The sequence below is a fragment of the Ascaphus truei genome, chromosome 1, assembly GCF_040206685.1.
Source record: "Ascaphus truei isolate aAscTru1 chromosome 1, aAscTru1.hap1, whole genome shotgun sequence".
In the NCBI taxonomy this organism is placed as follows: domain Eukaryota; kingdom Metazoa; phylum Chordata; class Amphibia; order Anura; family Ascaphidae; genus Ascaphus; species Ascaphus truei.
Genome location: NC_134483.1, coordinates 315,787,577 through 315,805,595, shown reverse-complemented (window position 1 = coordinate 315,805,595; position 18,019 = coordinate 315,787,577). Strand labels below are relative to the sequence as shown.

Sequence of the window (18,019 nt, the reverse complement as noted above, 5' to 3'; positions counted from 1 at the left end):
CTCTACTAGGTCCACCCTGTGTTGTTCTATACTGTACATTGTTCACGAAATCAAAGCGGTATTCATTTTCAAAGCCACAGTCTATAGTGTGATGGGCATAAAACGTAAAACGGTTAAAAGTAAGTTTTCATCATGCTAAGTACAGACTCTTTGAAATGACATCTGATAACAGCTGCAGGTTGTCATGGATTATGATATTATGCTTATTAAAGTTTCTTGATTTGCCATGTGTAAATATCAAAATTGAAGTTTATGGCACAGAACTAAAGAAGAGTAAATGTTACCAGGATAAGGTCAAGCTGATATAACAAAGGTTTTGTTTATTCTATGCCACGTTCAGGTTTTCCACACACAGACTAAAAATGTGATAATGACTTATAGCACTTCTCAGAAATCACTACCACGAAATAGTGTAGGACAAAGGTGAATAAACATGTGCATCAGTGCTCTATAGCAGCGGTACGCAAACTGGGGGGCGCGAGAATTTGTAGGGGGGGGCACGGGCGGTTACAGAGGCCCCGCGCTCTTCCCCACGGCATTTAAATTAAATGCCACCTGTTAAATGCACATTTAAATTAAATGCCGGGGAGGCATGAGGCCTCTGTAACTCACTTACCTGCTGCCAGCCGGGTCTTCAGCAACGCGTCGCAATGGCAAAGCGGCATCATGTGACGTCACGTGTCGCCTTGGCAACGCACGTCAAATGACGCGGTGGGGGTCACGTGGTGTGACGTCACATGACCCGCAACATCATTTCACACAGACATTGGGAGAGTGGGGGAGTGGGGGGGCGTGAACGCTGCGGCTCCAAAGAAGGTGGCCGAGCTCAAAATGTTTGCGCACCGCTGCTCTATATTACAATACATGTGTAACAATCCTACGTTTCCAAGTAACAATCATAAATATCAATCAGACATTTCTAAGTAACAATCACAGAAGAAAAAAGAAGATCCCTGTAGAATGCACTCAGTGCGTTGGTATATGACTTATATAAATTGAAAACCTTTTTATTGTAACAAATAAAATGAATGTTGGATTGGTATGGTAAATCTATGGCGAAACATATGGAGAAATCTATGGAGAAACATATCTAAACATTAGATTCAATGCATAGAGACGCGAGCAATAATCACTTTATTGTGAATGCACCTAGAGGTTTAAATATACCTATCTGGTAGAGCAAATCAGTATCACTATAAATTATTAACATAAACTTAATAAAATTATCCGCACTAATGGCCAAATGTGAGGTCTTAAAGAGGATGCAATCACTCAAACATTTATGGCATTAAAATCTAGTGATGGTGCACACACAGAAAACACACAGAGACCCACAATCCACTCTAAATCACAAGGTGGATGCAAAGGATTCTGGGTAGAGTTCCGAAACTCCATCACTGAAAGACTACTTTCTTTCACTATTGTAAGGCTGAGCTTATAGTGCCAGCGACGGCGACATCGCGTCAAAACAAATGCACTGTCGCCGGCATTTATAGTGGATGCGACGGAGCGACAGAGCTACAAAAATTCTGGCAGTCAGTGGAATTTGATTTTTGGAGAGACGGTCTCCACATGTGACTGGCTATAAACCAATCAGTGAGCTTCTCCGCCCGTCTGCCTTCCAGCCAGCGACGTCTCCAGAATCTGCAATACAACTGTCGCAATGGCACCGGGTGACGTCATCGGTCGCGTCGCCGTCGGTATAAGCACAGCCTAAGGCAGCCAGCAAGATAGGCAACACCGCATTTGACAAAAAGTGGATGAGGAAAAAGAGACACAACAGAAGACAATTATCCTTCAGTGTCATCACATAGAAAAGGTCTGCAAGTCCTTTGTTGTTATTAGGTTATAAGAAGCAAGTAATCAGCACCTAAGAAAGAAGGGAAATCACAGCATCTCCCCAAGTCCCTCTTCAATGCACTCAAAAACCGTTACAAACCTTGAGCATTGAGCATTTATTGCTGAAGGTCAGGAAGATCAACATCAATGGTCATTTTTTATGACTAGCTTTAAGGCAGCTTCCTGCCATTGATGATTTTCTGCCATCCTGAGATAGAAGCAGTTTAGAAGGGCAATAGCTCTCGAAACAGGGGGCCCTGGTATAAAACCAATGCTAAACATGTTAAAAAATAAATCTGTCAGTGTAGATTGCTGCTATGAACGCAGAGCAATATGTGTTCATTGACAGCCTGTGGGGGTCTGCTTGCTACGGAGCAGTGTTCACTTAAATGCAGATGCTCTTAGAAAAAAACACCCTGTAAGGAATCGGGGAACACGTCCTTTGCGGCGTGTTCCCTCCTTACCAGCTGCTGCCGCCACGGCCACTGTTCCTGCTCATGCGCGCTCCCCCGCTCTCATTACAGAGCGTGCGCGCACCTGCAGCTCTTCTAGCTGCCCCACGGAACCTGGTCCCGCCTCCCGCACGCACACGGGATGACGTGCAATGATCCCCAGCTGCGTGGCAAGTCTCTCCTCCCTGTCTTGTTGCCTGCAGCCTTATACCAGCTCTACTGGGGCCGTGCCTCCACTCCTCCCCCTGTCCCCATTGGTCTTTCCTGTCTTTAAATACTTCCTGCTTCCTCCCATGCTTTGCTCAGCATAATCCTATGTAGCCTCGTGAAGCTCACTTCGTTTGTGCAGTGCTGTCTCCTTTGCAGTTAACCTCTCGTGAACCGACTCGGCTTGTTTGTGGACCCTTCTGGATTTTGGACTTTGGCATACCCTCAACTACGGCGATCTGTCCTACCCTTGAACACAGCATACGGACTCGGACTACGCTGCTCTCTCCAATCCCAGACCACGGCTTACGGACCCCTACTATCCTGTCTTCTCCAATTCCGGAAAGTATACGGTATCTCCTACACTCTCCAACCCAGACCCGGCTATGCTAAACTATCCGCTTTCCAGGCACGCCTCCGCTGCTGAGGGTGTGTGGTGTTATACCTTCACACCTTAGTGCCGGGGTCTTGTCTTGTTTGTGGGCAGCGCGAGCGTTACACACCTAAGTCGCAGAAAAGGCAGCCCCCTAAGGCTGTACAGCCTGTGCGCACGGCGCGGCGTGCACTGTGCGTGTAAGCACCGCCCCTCAATGGGGCTGGGCCCACTACGCACCGTCACGCAGAAGGTGCAGCCGCGCCGTGCGGCAGGGTTTTTCACAACTCATTAAAATTGAGTTTACTCCTAGCGATTCACCCAATGAGGGCGAACCAGCCGCGTGATGTAATGGCCACGCCCCCGCAAATCCCCGACCACGCCCCCTCCCGTCGCAAGATTCTCCTCTCCTCACAGACCGCAGATCGCGGTTAGTGCTGTGACACGCGCCGCCCCCCCCCCGCCGTGCGCGCTTGTCACAGACATTACTGGGACCGCAGCCTATGAGAGTCTCCCCAATATGCTTCACTGCTCCTGTCCACTAAGCCAGCATAGACAGGGTTAATACCATGAGGAAAATACAGACAATCTCAAAAACCTGGAGATCGTCAGAACATCCCCCCTGCATCTATGCTGTGGGGTCTGTTTGCTGCTCAGCTGTGTTCACTTCACCTCAGACGCTCTTAGAAGCAACACAGGAGTCACAGTACAGGTAGCCTTTGGTGCGAGCCAAAGGGTGTCAGCCATTTACTTACAGTTGCTTTACTTACAGTTGCTCTGTTATTGGTCTTGGAAATGCTTCAATATTCATCTGAAATATTTTACCCATCTTCACACGTTACCTGCTCTCCCAGCTCTATCTCTGCACAATCCCACTTTCTTCCCCCACGCCAACTCCTTCAATTAACAAGCAGCCATCTGAAACATGCCAATCCTCTTATCCCCATGTACATTGTTTCCACATACCCTAATTTATAGATTGTTAGCTCCTTGGGGCAAGGCCCTCCTTACCTACTGTAACAATGTATGTTAATGTTTGTTATTTTATTGTTTTCGTCCTCCAACCCCATTGTACTGCGCTATTGAATATGTTGGTGAATGATAATAAGAGCCTCTCCGTTTACCGTATTAAACCTGGTCATGCAATGCCCTGGCAAAGAACAAGTTAAAAAAAATACACTCAGTGCTTAAAATATAAACAAGTGGCTAATTTGATGGCATTGTTGATTAATAAGTGTCCTAAGGCAACACCTAATGGACTTTAGTAATTTTTATTTCAGTTACACTACACAAATACCATATACAGTACATCTGCTGCAATAAAAGAGATTATTCACTTTGAATCTAAAGTCCACTTTGTGACTAGAGCATAGACTTGATACTGTGCAAGGTGCTGGCGTATTCATTCAATGTTTCCACTCCTTTGTTTACCTAGGGCACAAAGCCATGTGTGCAAATAAAACTTCTCTATCATCAGCTTAAACAGATCAGTGTAGCTACATCCTTGTTAAACCACTTAACAGCTATACAACTTAAAGTGCACAGTGTATATTAAAACATGACATGTTCTTCTCACTTTCCTTGCAGAAAGGTTAAATTATCTTTTGATGGGTCCACCTAGATTTTGGTCTGGAAGAGACATTAAAAGCAGTGCACTGATCCTGCAATTTTAATCTGAACTGTTCATAGTTAGATCTTCTTTAAAAATGAGCATGAAACATGCACCCTCCTCCAATGTGGAAAATCTTTATTAGTCGTGTAGAGCACCGACAGGTTTCAAACTGCATTTAGAAATGACCTTGTAAGATAGTGGAGCCTTCCCCAGAGCAAAACCTTTGTTTTCTAAATTCCTTAGATTAGAGACCAACTGACATTTCCCCCTTTACCCAGCTGTGGTATTCATTTTAGTAATTCTTTGAGAATGTTTGTATGAATTGGTACGTCAGGAATGGAATGTGGCAGAAAGATGGAAAGGGACAGAGGTCAAGGGAAATGTACCAGAAGTATTAAGTGGTATGCAGGGCAGACACTCATGAGTTCATCTGCATGTCTTCGACTGGTCCCCAACCCGGCTTCATTTACCCCAAGGTCACTTCATACCGTGGTTAATCTGCAGACAAGGATTCTAGATCGTGATTTGCAAATAAACACACAGTGGGCATGCAACGCCATGCTACCTATTTATTTTGTACACCGATTCACTAGAGCTCGTCTGCTGCATTACACACCTTGTACAGCTAAACCGACTGTTCAATCAGTGCACCCACTCAAAGGCCACTATTTGTCCTTTTGGTCCCAGTTTGAGCCGAGTCAATGAATCTGTACAGGCAGTCTTCAGTTATTCAACGGACTTCATTCTGGAAAGTAGTGTTTGATAGTGAAACTGTTGTAAAGTCAGTCCCATGTTAATCAGTGGCGGTGAGCGTCGGATAAGGCATTCCGGCATCGGAAAACGGCCCCATAGGATTGCATTGTGACACGTCGTATATGCCCTCCGTCGTAAAGTGAAACGATGGATAGAGAGGACCGCATGTACTGTGAAACTTTAGTGGTTGTAAACCAGACACAATAAGGTTACAGGGAGAGGTTATATTTAAAAAAAAAAAAAAAAAAAAATCCCCTCCACCATTCAACAAAGACAGAATATACATAAATATAAGCATGCTTTTTTTTAGCCTGTGCAGAATGTATTTCTGATTCATATATTGTGGTCACTCTACTAAGAATCTTGCTGCTAAACATTAAGAACATTCGCTAAGGTCTTGTTTTGCTCAGTGCTGAGAATGAACAGAACCTGTTACATTAACTCCCGGTCTTGCTCAACATATCCCTATGCTCGAGCTGGGACCTGTTTCTTAATAGTAGTACATGGGTGTGTTAGCAAGAAGGGTGCGACCAAAATACACTCATTCACAAAGCTACATAAACTTCTTATGAACAAGGTGAAATCTCACCTATCCATGTTCCCAGAATAACAAGCACTGGCTCCACATTTAAAGGAGCAAGTCATGCTGGTTTAAATGTTTTCATTTTTTTAAAACAGGTTTGAAGCAGGGGGTCTCTGGAGCTGAACCCCATTCATTTCAGCTCAGGGGACCCCTTGATTCCAGGGATACTTACCACCATAGTAGGTGCCCACAGCCGCTCCGGCTGAGCTTGCTAGGTTTTAAAGTTTAAAGCTCCCGCGTCACATGGGCCAATAGCAAGCCACACCCAATGACGTCAAGGCTTTCTATTGGCCCGCAGGGCGCCAGAACTTTGAAACTCGACCATTACATGATCCTTGAAGCCGAGCGGCTACCGGCACAACCCTACAGCGGGATCTACAGAATGCAAGGGGTCCCTAGAGTGGAAGTTAATGGGGTTCTCCGGAGACCCTCTATTTCAATACAATGTAAAAAAAAAAAAAAAATGAATGCCGCTTGCATGACATGTAAAAATGATAAAGGCATTGTGGGGAAAAAATATTAATTATAATACTGTAGTAACACGAAAAGTAATGATAACAAGCTATGTCATGATAATGTCATGAGGTATTATGTATTTTAATCCATTTGGTGCTTAAGGGGTTAATGGGATTTGAGTTTTATTTTAAAATAACACCTGTTGGGATTGTAACATGTCAGAACTTTTTCCAGATTTGTGCTTGGCTTCAAAGAGAGCTTAATTGGTGGGGGGGGGGGGGGGGGGTGCAATCCTGTATGGACTCACTTAAAATGGCCATATGGGTTGTATATGGCTGAGAGAGTCAAGATAAAAGCTGCGTTCCCATTGGTGAACAGTAGCGGTTATCCGATTGGTCTATGCGATCTAGCCTCTGATTGGCTCCCGGTGCACCATGTGACTGCGTCACCGCACAGGAATATAATCTAGTTGTATCCCCTGCTGGCTGACGCACCACAGCACAAAGAGGGCCAAGAAACGAGGAGACACCGGGGCTTGTTAGGCTGCACTTATAGTGCCTTGCGACAGCGAGGGCGCTCCAAAACAAATCCATTGACTCAGTCGCAAGCGCTTATAGTAAGTGCGACAGAGCGACCAAAAGTTTTTAAGCCGGGTAAATTTGATTTTTTAGAGACAGTCGCCACATGCGACCGTCTCTAAAACCAATCAGATTGCGCTGCCTACCCCCTTCATGACGGCACTGGCCTGGTCACCAGCGACGTCGCTAAAAACCAAATTATAACTTTCGTTAATGGCGACGTCATCGGTCGTGTCGCCGTCGCCAGCACTATAAGCGCGGCCTGAGGAGGTAAGGGATCGGTGCGAGGTGCGCGAGTCGCTGTCACGAGCGGGGACCTGGCCTTAGAGCGAGCGAGCTTCAAAGATTTCTCGGCAGGGGGTGTATGGATAGCCAGAGGCGTGGCTATTATTTATTTATTTATAAAATATTTTACCAGGAAGTAATACATTGAGAGTTACCTCTCGTTTTCAAGTATGTCCTGGGCACAGAGTAAAACAAATAATACATGGTTACAAGTACAGTTACATAAATGAACAGGGTATACATTATATACAAGACATTGCGTGCACAGTTAAAGAAAATATATATTATGAGCGTATGAAACAGTGACAGACCAGGTTAAAATGTGAGACAGCCTTAGATTTGAAAGAACTTAAACTGGTGGTGGATGTGAGAGTCTCTGGTAGGTTGTTCCAGTTTTGGGGTGCACGGAAGGAGAAGGAGGAACGTCCGGATACTTTGTTGAGCCTTGGGACCATGAATAGTCTTTTGGAGTCTGATCTCAGGTGATAAGTGCTGCAAGTGGTAGGGGTGAGAAGCTTGTTCAGGTAGCTGGGTAGCTTGCCCATGAAGAATTTAAAGGCAAGACAGGAAAGGTGAACTTTGCGCCTAGACTCTAGTGTTGACCAATCTAGTTCTTTGAGCATTTCGCAGTGATGTGTGTTGTAGTTGCATTGGAGAACAAAACGACAAATTGAATTGTAGAGGGTGTCAAGTTTGCTAAGGTGGGTTTGAGGAGCCGAGCCATATACTATGTCTCCATAGTCAATAATTGGCATTAGCATCTGCTGTGCAATACGCTTTCTGACCAGGAGACTTAGGGAGGATTTGTTCCTGTAAAGTACCCCTAGTTTGGCATAGGTCTTGGTTGTCAGGGTGTCAATGTGCATCCCGAATGTTAAGTGGGAGTCAAACCATAAGCCCAGGTATTTAAAACTAGTGACAGGTGTTAGGGTGGTGTTAGCGTTGGTTCTAATCTGGAGCTCAGTCACTGGAAGCTTTACAAATTTAGTCTTGGTCCCAAATACCATTGTTACAGTCTTGTCAGTGTTTAAAAACAGTTTGTTTTGGGAAATCCAGTTTTCGAGTCTCAAAAAGTCAGACTGAAGTATGTGTTGAAGGTCAGAGAGGCTATGGCTGTGTGCATATCGGATTGTGTCATCTGCATACATGTGTATTGAGGCTTCCTTACAAGCTGTGGGAAGATCATTAATGAACACTGAGAAGAGTATGGGCCCCAGAACAGAGCCTTGTGGGACACCACAGGTGATATCCAGGGGGTTGGAGTTAGAGCCTGAGAAGAACACATGTTGGGATCTTCCTGATAGGTAGGACTGAAACCAGTTTAAAGCATGTTTCCCTATTCCAGAGCTCTGGAGTTTGTTAAGCAGGATAGCATGATCAACTGTGTCAAAAGCCTTTGCAAAATCTAGGAATACTGCACCAGTGAGTTGTCCCCGTTCCATTCCACACTGGATTTCATTGCAAACTTTTAGCAGGGTAGTTACGGTGGAGTGTTTGGGACGAAACCCAGATTGGAATTGGCTAGGGAAATTTGTCTTGGTATAGAAATCGCTTAATTGGGAGTGGACACATTTTTCCATGACTTTGGATAGAATTGGGAGAAGTGAGATTGGCCTGTAGTTTGAGACAGTGTTTTTGTCCCCACTTTTGAAGATTGGGACAACTCTGGCAGTTTTCCAGGTCTTAGGGATATGGCCTGCAGACAGGATAGAGTTGACTATGGACGCAATTGGTTTGGCAATGGCTGGGGCACAAAGTCGTAGGAACCTAGATTGTAGTAAGTCGGGTCCACATTGGCTGCTTAGTTTTAGTTTGAGGAGCGCTTGTATAATCTCCTCTTCAGGTACTGGGCCAAATTGAAAATTGTGGGCAGTGTTGGGAGGGGGTGGGACTGTAGGGGTACTCCCAGGATGAGATTCAGGTTTGTGGTTTGGGCTGCGTTTCGCTAATAAGTTAGTGGCACACCCCACAAAGTAATCATTGAATGCATTTGCAATGTCAGTGGGGTTTGATATTACTTGGATGTGGATGGTTAGGAGGCTGGAATATATTGTTGATAACCTTCCAGAAGTTAGCTGGGTTTGATGTATTCTGGTGGAGATTGTCAGAGTAATATTGTGCTTTTGCATGCCTTGTTTGCCTTGTGCACATGTTCCGCATGCATCTGTAGTGATTGAGATCCTTGGTAGTGCCAGTTACTTTGTAGCTTTTCCACAAGGCATCCCTGAACTGGTAGAGTGCTATAAGGTCAGGTGTAACCCATGGAAGGTGGGCCCCCCGTACCCTTATTTTGCGTAGTGGAGCATGGGTATCGCAGAGTTTTAAGAACTCAGATTGGAAATAGTCGAGCGCAGAATCAGGGTCGGGAATTAAATCGATTCTGTGTCATGGGCAGTTGGTAAGATCATCCAGAAACTGTTGTGGGTTAAAGTTTTTAAATGTTCTAGTGAGGAGAACTTTAGGGCTTGAATGGGGCGGTTTAATTTTTCTTACACAGTACATTATTGCATGGTCACTGAAAATATCAGGAAGGATGCCAGAGGATTGGATTCTGCTGGGGTTTGAGGAGAGAATCCAGTCTAGCAAGGAATTTTTATGCGATTTCAGGTTTATCCGTGTGGGTTGGAAAATGAGTTGCAATAGGTTAAGTGACTTGAGTTGTATCTGGATTTTGTGGTTTTTAGGGTCAAGCCAATTGAAGTTGAAATCCCCAAGAACTAGCAGCTCACTCTTCTCATTCAGAGAGGAAATGGAGCCAAGAAATTGGGTGATATCAGTCAGGTATTGTAGAGGGGCTTTAGGGGGGCGGCAGATGCAAGCAAGCAAGATGGGCTTAGAAAAGGGAAGGCAGATTTTGCCAACTAGAATTTCAAAAGAGGGTGGGCTTGGTGGGCAATTTAACAGTGTAAATTGTAATGTGTCTGCAATATAAAATAACACCCCTCCTCCTTTCTTTGACCTATCTCTCCTAAACATGGAGTATCCCTGAATGGCAATATTTGCATCAGGGGTTTTAGGGGATAGCCATGTTTCTGTAAGAACGATGGCTTTGGGTTTATGCATAAGGCACCATGCCTTTAGTTCGTCCAGTTTGGGCAGCAGGCTCCGGATGTTTATATGGGCGACAGATAACCCTTTTTGGAATTTAAAAGGTGGAATTCTCAGGGGCATGGGACAGAGCTGAAATGGGAGGACATGGGTTAGGTTCAATATCACCTGCTAAAGATAGTAATAGTATGAGCAGAAATTTGGGTAGTTGTTTGCAAGTTGTAAATTTGTGGTGTTTGCCATTTGAGTGAGCAGTGGTTGGTGTGCTGGTTTTTAGAGTTCTCCACCAACATTCAGTAGATAGTGCAAGGCTTCTGAGTAGTCCAGGGTGTATGGTGATGTTGGGTGTGGGCCAGGATGGAGGAGTTTGTAGCTATAGAAGGTATCAAACCAAGAGTGACCTTATTAAATATGAGAATATTATGTGACGTCCTCTGCTGAACATGCTAAAAATTACATGTGTGTATCCGTGGAACTGAGTCCCACATAATGATATAGACATGTTAGGTCAAGCAGGTACTAAGAGACAGATATTAATATTTCTCTTAAAGTTAAGATTAAAATGTTAATCGTCTCATTGTGTCCGCCATGAGGGCCTGAATGTATTGATGTGTCACACGTGTGTGTACGTATTGCAGAAGTTAAGTTATGAGTACATTTAGATATGGAAAATAAGTTTTAGACGTAATATGGTGGGAGGTGTTTTAGTCTGTCATAAAACTGTCAATCTCACCACTGATTTACGACAGAGGCTGGGTTTAGGTTGTGTTCAATGATAAATACAATTCTTTAAGTCCGAGAAAAGATTTGTAAATCAGATTTCAACAAAGGTGGATTTAGGACTAAATTCTTGATTTCTCATATTCATGATCCAGCGGCCTCTCTGGGGAAAATCTATGATATGTGGTAAAGTCTAGGATTTTCTATGTTTTTTCCTTTCATTTTAAGTAGATGTTCTGCGTTTACTGTAACTGTATGTTTCTTGTAATACCTTTTCTGTAACCCAAGCCCTGTATTTTTATATATATTAAAACATTTAATAAGTAATGCTTTGGGCTCTCAATGAACGATAGTTCGGTTTGGAGAGAGTATTTAGGTTTTCGGACACATTTTGCTACAACTGATTTTGGTGTGTTAAAGTGCATAGATTTTCTATAATACACAGGGACCTGAGGCCCTGGCAAATATTCATTTGACATCTTATCATATTTGCATAACTACCTCAGGTGGTGGCATTGGATAAATATGATTTGCAATTGAGTAGGGGTTAATATTAACTCACTGGTTCCTTGTGTAGGAGAAAGGTGAGTTGGCTAGAGTAGCCGTGTGTATTAACTCTGGTTGCATATCTAAGTCACGTGCTCACTTGTGTTCTGTTTGTGGCGGTGGTATATTGGGACGGATTGAGGAAAAATATAACTCATCTAAGGGAACTTTCCAAAGGTGAAGAGTGGGCGGGTTGTGTATTGATCCTTGATCCGGTAGAAGAGATATTGTCCATTTGACGGACCTCTGCGGAGGTGAAGAGTGGGAGCGCTTGCGAGCATCAGTATTAACTCTTGTCTCGTATGCAAGTCGCGTGCTCGCAGGGTGCCGTACGTGACAAGTTTAGTCCAGGTTTCTGAGGCAACTAATCAATACCCATCCATCCTGCTGTTTGCATTGGTTATTGCAAAAACCTGCAGCCGGTAATCTATAAGAATAGGTTTCAGATGCACTGCACTGATCAACAGCAGACTTGTCCCACTTACAAAGAACAAGGAAGGATCAAAGGCCTAGATTCACTAAACTCCAACAAAAGAACAAATGTAGCACTATTGATATTTAACGCCAGTTTGTATTACTGGAGATTATTCACTAAAGCCATATCACATGCGGTAGAGCAGTACATTTGTGCATTTTGCCTTAGTGATATTTTGGCTGTAGTGTTGGCGTAAACAAACATGGCAATGGGCATTAGAAGGCTAGTTCACAAAATTCTGATGACGGTAATCTGTAGATGGTGAAGACGCTACTTGTGGGTCATGGTAGGGAGAACACCTAGACTCTGATCACCTTGAGATGTCCATCCAGTTCATTCAAGGCTTATTTCAAATACTGACCTGAATCTGTCCACAACGCCCCCCTCAATTAAAATGGAATATATACTGAGGTTTTAAAGTCTCCTTGCCTCATTGCTGTATGTGGAGCTGATGAAAATCTCCAAATGGTCAACGTGGAGAACCCATCTACAGTGTGAGCAGGTGAAAGAAGCACACACCAATACTCGAAAATACTCTCTGTTCTACACTTATTCGCTTAGTCTCGCTATTCTTTGCTCCTGTTTCCACTGATCATCACACTCCCATTCTACATTTTTAGCATGCATAGTCATTATGAGAGACTCCATCCAGCATGTTACTACACTAGCCAATTATGGTAGATGGATGAATTAATAAATCTGCACACTTAGAAACAGATGTTAACCCTGTATCCCCTATCCACTATTTAGGATCACATCACCCTAGAGTGACAAATACATTTCCTATCTAGCCTTGCTCTGGTGATTATACCAAACAAATTATGTCCCACCCCGCTGCCACTTTTTTATCCACATAGTGGTTGTCTTATAAGTTGTTTATTTGTTGCATATATGTTAATAAATATGTTTTTATAAAATTATGTATGGCTATGGAGGCAACTCCAAGGATTTAATATTTCCTAGCCTAGCATCTATGAATAGTGAGTGCAAATAGGTTTCTTTTAGGCCACACTTGTGACCTTTCCCCGTAAATTACCAATACCTATACCCGTATGCACCCTATTTGTTACTACATACCCCTACATGTCTACATAGTTAAAAGGTGAGTGGCAGCCATCTCTCTAAACCTTTCAATACTATGAAACAGGTAATATTTGTAGGGAGTATATATTTAAAACCAGAGACAGAACATAAAACACAGAGAGCTCAGTGCACATCCAGTGAAACTCATACACGGTACAGTGCCTAAATATATATGTATAGATATCTATTAAATAATAAATAATATATAATTATATTGCCATGCTCAGTAGCACTCCTCTGTGACACTTATATGCTTATATATATGTTGTGGTTATTTTGGGGGTTCAATATGAGCTTGTAGGTGTTCTGTATGTTTTAATATTTGTAGGGAGAAATTAAATTCACATGTTGCAATGTATAATAATATGGTATACATTTCTAGTCTACAAATAATTGCTATAAAAAGAAGATAACTTTAAGTCTAACGTGGGCTACTGCCATCTAACCAAAAACGATGTGCACCCCAAAACTAGAACAACCTACCGAAGACTCTCACATCCACCACCAGTTTAAGTTCTTTCAAAACTAAAGCTGTCTCACATTTTAATCTGGTCTGTAACTGTTATATACGCCCATAATATATAGTATCTGTAACTGTGCATGCAATGTCTTGTATATAATGTATACCCTGTTCACTTATGTAACTGTATTTGCAACCATGTATTATTTGTAATTTAACTATGTGCCCAGGACATACTTGAAAACGAGAGGTAACTCTCAATGTATTACTTCCTGCTAAAATATTTTATAAATAAAATAAATAACCAAGGGTCGCGCAAGAGTTTTTGGGGGAGGGGGTGCCAGAAGATGGGAGCGGATTATCGCAGTGGCAGTGGAAGACGGCAGAGGGAGAAGGACAGAGGAACGCCAGAGCAGAGCCAAGCGGCAGAGTAGTTGGACAGCACGAGCGAAGTAGGTCGCCCAGGAGGAGCGCACCCCAGCAGTGCGACCCAGAAGTTTTCACTGACTCCCGGTGTCTGCTGCTGCTAGTGTGCTCCTCCCCAGTCGTCCTCCTCCTCTGCCGCCCTCGGCTCCACTCTGGCGGTCCTCTGCCACCGCCCTGCTCCACTCCCGCAGTCCTAAATTTCCTGTGGACCTCCTACACCGAAGACAGGTAGGCACCGTTAAGGGGAGAGAGTGAAGATGAGGGGGGGGGGGAGAGAGAGTAAGGATGAGGGGGGGGGGAGAGAGAGTGAGGATGAGGGGGGGGGAGAGAGAGTGAGGATGAGGGGGGGGGAAGAGAGTGAGGATGAGGGGGGGGAGAGAGAGTGAGGATGGAGGGGGGGAGAGAGGATGAGGGGGGGAGAGTGAGGATGAGGGGGGGGGAGAGAGTGAGGGGGGGGGGAGAGAGTGAGGATGAGGGGGGGGAGAGAGAGTGAGGATGAGGGGGGGGGAGAGAGTGAGGATGAGGGGGGGGAGAGAGAGTGAGGATGAGGGGGGGGAGAGAGAGTGAGGATGAGGGGGGGGAGAGAGAGTGAGGATGAGGGGGGGAGAGAGAGTGAGAATGGAGGGGGGGAGAGAGGATGAGGGGGGGAGAGAGTGAGGATGAGGGGGGGAGAGAGAGTGAGGATGAGGGGGGGAGAGAGAGTGAGGATGGAGGGGGGGAGAGAGGATGAGGGGGGAGAGAGTGAGGATGAGGGGGGGAGAGAGTGAGGATGAGGGGGGAGAGTGAGGATGAGGGGGGGGGAGAGAGGATGAGGGGGGGAGAGAGAGTGAGGATGAGGGGGGGGAGAGAGAGTGAGGATGAGGGGGGGAGAGAAAGTGAAGATGAGGGGGGGGAGAGAGAGTGAGGATGAGGGGGGGGAGAGAGTGAGGATGAGGGGGGGGAGAGAGAGTGAGGATGAGGGGGGGGAGAGAGAGTGAGAATGAGGGGGGGAGAGAGAGTGAGGATGAGGGGGGGGAGAGAGTGAGGATGGGGGGGGAGAGAGAGTGAGGATGAGGGGTGGGGGAGAGAGTGAGGATGAGGGGGGAGAGAGAGTGAGGATGAGGGGGGGGAGAGAGAGAGTGAGGATGAGGGGGGGAGAGAGAGAGTGAGGATGAGGCGGGGGAGAGAGTGAGGATGAGGGGGGAGAGAGAGAGTGAGGATGAGGGGGAGAGAGAGAGTGAGGATGAGGGGGGAGAGAGAGTGAGGATGAGGGGGAGAGAGAGTGAGGATGAGGGGGGAGAGAGAGTGAGGATGAGGGGGGGAGAGAGAGTGAGGATGAGGGGGGAGAAAGAGTGAGAATGAGGGGGGGAGAGAGAGTGAGGATGAGGGGGGGAGAGAGAGTGAGGATGAGGGGGGGAGAGAGAGTGAGGATGAGGGGGGAGAGAGAGTGAGGATGAGGGGGGGAGGGAGAGTGAGGATGAGGGGGGGAGGGAGAGTGAGGATGAGGGGGGGAGAGTGAGGATGAGGGGGGAGAGTGAGGATGAGGGGGGGAGAGTGAGGATGAAGGGGGGGAGAGTGAGGGTGATTGGGGGGGAGAGAGTGAGGGTGATGGGGGGGAGAGAGTGAGGGTGATGGGGGAGGGAGAGAGGATGATGGGGGGGAGAGAGTGAGGATGAGGGGGGGAGAGAGAAGATGAGGGGGGGAGAGGGAGTGAGGATGAGGGGGGAGAGAGAGTGAGGATGAGGAGGAAGAGAGTGAGGAGGGGGGGGAGAGAGTGAGGATGAGGGGGGAGAGAGTGAGGATGAGGGGGGAGAGAGTGAGGATGAGGGGGGAGAGAGTGAGGATGAGGGGGAGAGAGTGAGGATGAGGGGTGAGAGAGTGAGGATGAGGGGGAGAGAGTGAGGATGAGGGGGGAGAGAGTGAGGATGAGGGGGAGAGAGTGAGGATGAGGGGGGAGAGAGTGAGGATGAGGGGGAGAGAGTGAGGATGAGGGGGGAGAGAGTGAGGATGAGGGGGGAGAGAGGTGAGGTGAGGGGGAGAGAGGAGGATGAGGGGGGAGAGAGAGGAGAGAGGGATGAGGGGGAGAGAGGATGAGGGGGAGAGAGAGGATGAGGGGGGAGAGAGAGGATGAGGGGGGAGAGAGAGGATGAGGGGGAGAGAGGATGAGGAGGGAGAGAGAGGATGAGGGGGAGAGAGAGGATGAGGGGGAGAGAGAGGATGAGGGGGAGAGCGAGGATGAGGGGAGAGAGAGGATGAGGGGGAGAGAGAGGATGAGGGGGGAGAGCGAGGATGAGGGGGAGAGAGCGAAGCTGAGGGGGAGCGCGCGCCGAATGAGGGGAAGAGACGAAGATGATGGGGAGAGAACGAAGATCGAGGGGGAAGAGCGAAGATGAGGGGGAGAGCGTGAAGATGAGGGGGAGAGTGCGCAGATGAGGGGCGAGCGAGCAGCGGAGGGAGAGCGCCAGATGAGGGGGGAGCGTCGATGAGGGGGAGGCCGAAGATGAGGCGAGAGCGAAGATGAGGGGCTCGCGCCTCATCTGTGGGTCGCTCTCCTCATCTGTGCGCGCTGCCGCAGATGAGGGGCGAGCGCAGAGCGTCGATGAGGGGAGCGAGCGAAGATCGCGCTCCGCAGCGGTGGCGCGCGCTGCTCGCAGCGGTGTGCTCGCTCCGCAGCTGGGAGCGCGCAAGATGAGGGGTGAGAGCAGCCTGAGGGAGAGAGCAAAGTGAGAGAGAGCAAGATGAGGGGAGAGAGCCAGATGAGGGGGAGAGAGCAAGATGAGGGGGGAGAGCGCAGATGACGGGGGAGTCCGGGCTCGGCTCATGCGGGGGGTTGGCTCGCGCCGGGTGGTGAGCTCGCTGCAGCCATCTCGCAGCTCACCCACGACTTGCCTCCTCGCACCCCAAGGGCAGTGCCCAGCAGCCCCGGGTCCCCCCACCCCCCCGTCACACTTGGATATTGTCTTCCTTTGGACGATTAATCATACTTACAGCAACATTTTCATCTATTGGTTTCCCATGAGATATTACCGAGTTATTATTTTCACTGTGTCCTGTGCAACTCTTATCTGACACTTATATACATGATATTTTTATCCGTTTGGAAAATGATGACATGATAATTACTTTACACTAAATAAGATAGGAAATAACTGTGGGCTGACAATTGTCCGTCGGATATAAGAGCCCTGTAGATATGAGAAGACACAGAGATTGTAAACACTCTCCAAAACATTTGGTTACCATGGAAACCTTAGCAGTTCCAAAATGATTTTCAAATATTTATGCTTTTTAATTAAACTTCTTTTCTTTTTCGTACTGTACTTGATACTAGGAGGGACAGCACCTTTAAGATCACTTTCAGAGGAAAACATAAAAAGGGAAAGTCTATCATGAAAAAAAAAAAACGAGTCTTCAATTCCTAATTAGAACTAAGCCAGGCCCAATTATTTGACACCGTAATTCTGCTGCGGGAAAATACCGATGTAAAAATGAGATGATATCAGGAACTCTTCAAGGTGAAAATGTCAACATTGTGAAATATATAATAACTGCTATATAACTCGAGGTCACGGAGACTCTGGGATCACTAAAAACACTCTTATCTCAATCTCCCAACTACCATGCCTTTTTCTGGAGGTCTGACCATGCACACAACTCTTACAAGATGGATCACCGACATACACCTTTTTCATGTGACCTCGCAAAGTCCTCGTCTCAATGCATGTGATTTTCATAGAAAGAATATGTTTAGATGGGGTGTGTTCAAAGGCATTGGGGTGGCCTGGTAACATTAGTCTGTTTAAAATTACAAATGAAGTATTTGAAGCTCTGAAGTCCCTTAGTGTATAATAAAATAAGTATAGCAGACAATCTCCCTGCCAATAGTATAAAACAGAATGCTGATATTTCAGAAACAAGTTCACATTACAGTTATAAATAGGGCTATCATTTATCTGACTGCTAGTTAAACCCTTCTCTGTCGAATAGGACCTTCAATGCAGCTCTAGTGCAGAAGGATTAAGTAACATTATATAAATAGCACTTCTGTGTATATCAATGCCTGGTTGTGTTTCGGATGTCCCTCTGGGTACTTGGATAAGCGAGAATGTTATATTAATAGATACGTGAAGTCTATCGTTGCTGG

General features: G+C 46.2%; 1 protein-coding gene across 1 annotated transcript in view; it reads right to left on the bottom strand.

The window, feature by feature from the left end:
• CDS1 (CDP-diacylglycerol synthase 1) overlaps positions 1-18,019 on the bottom strand; it is an 86,533-nt gene that overhangs the window by 53,565 nt on the left and 14,949 nt on the right. The window lies entirely within an intron of this gene.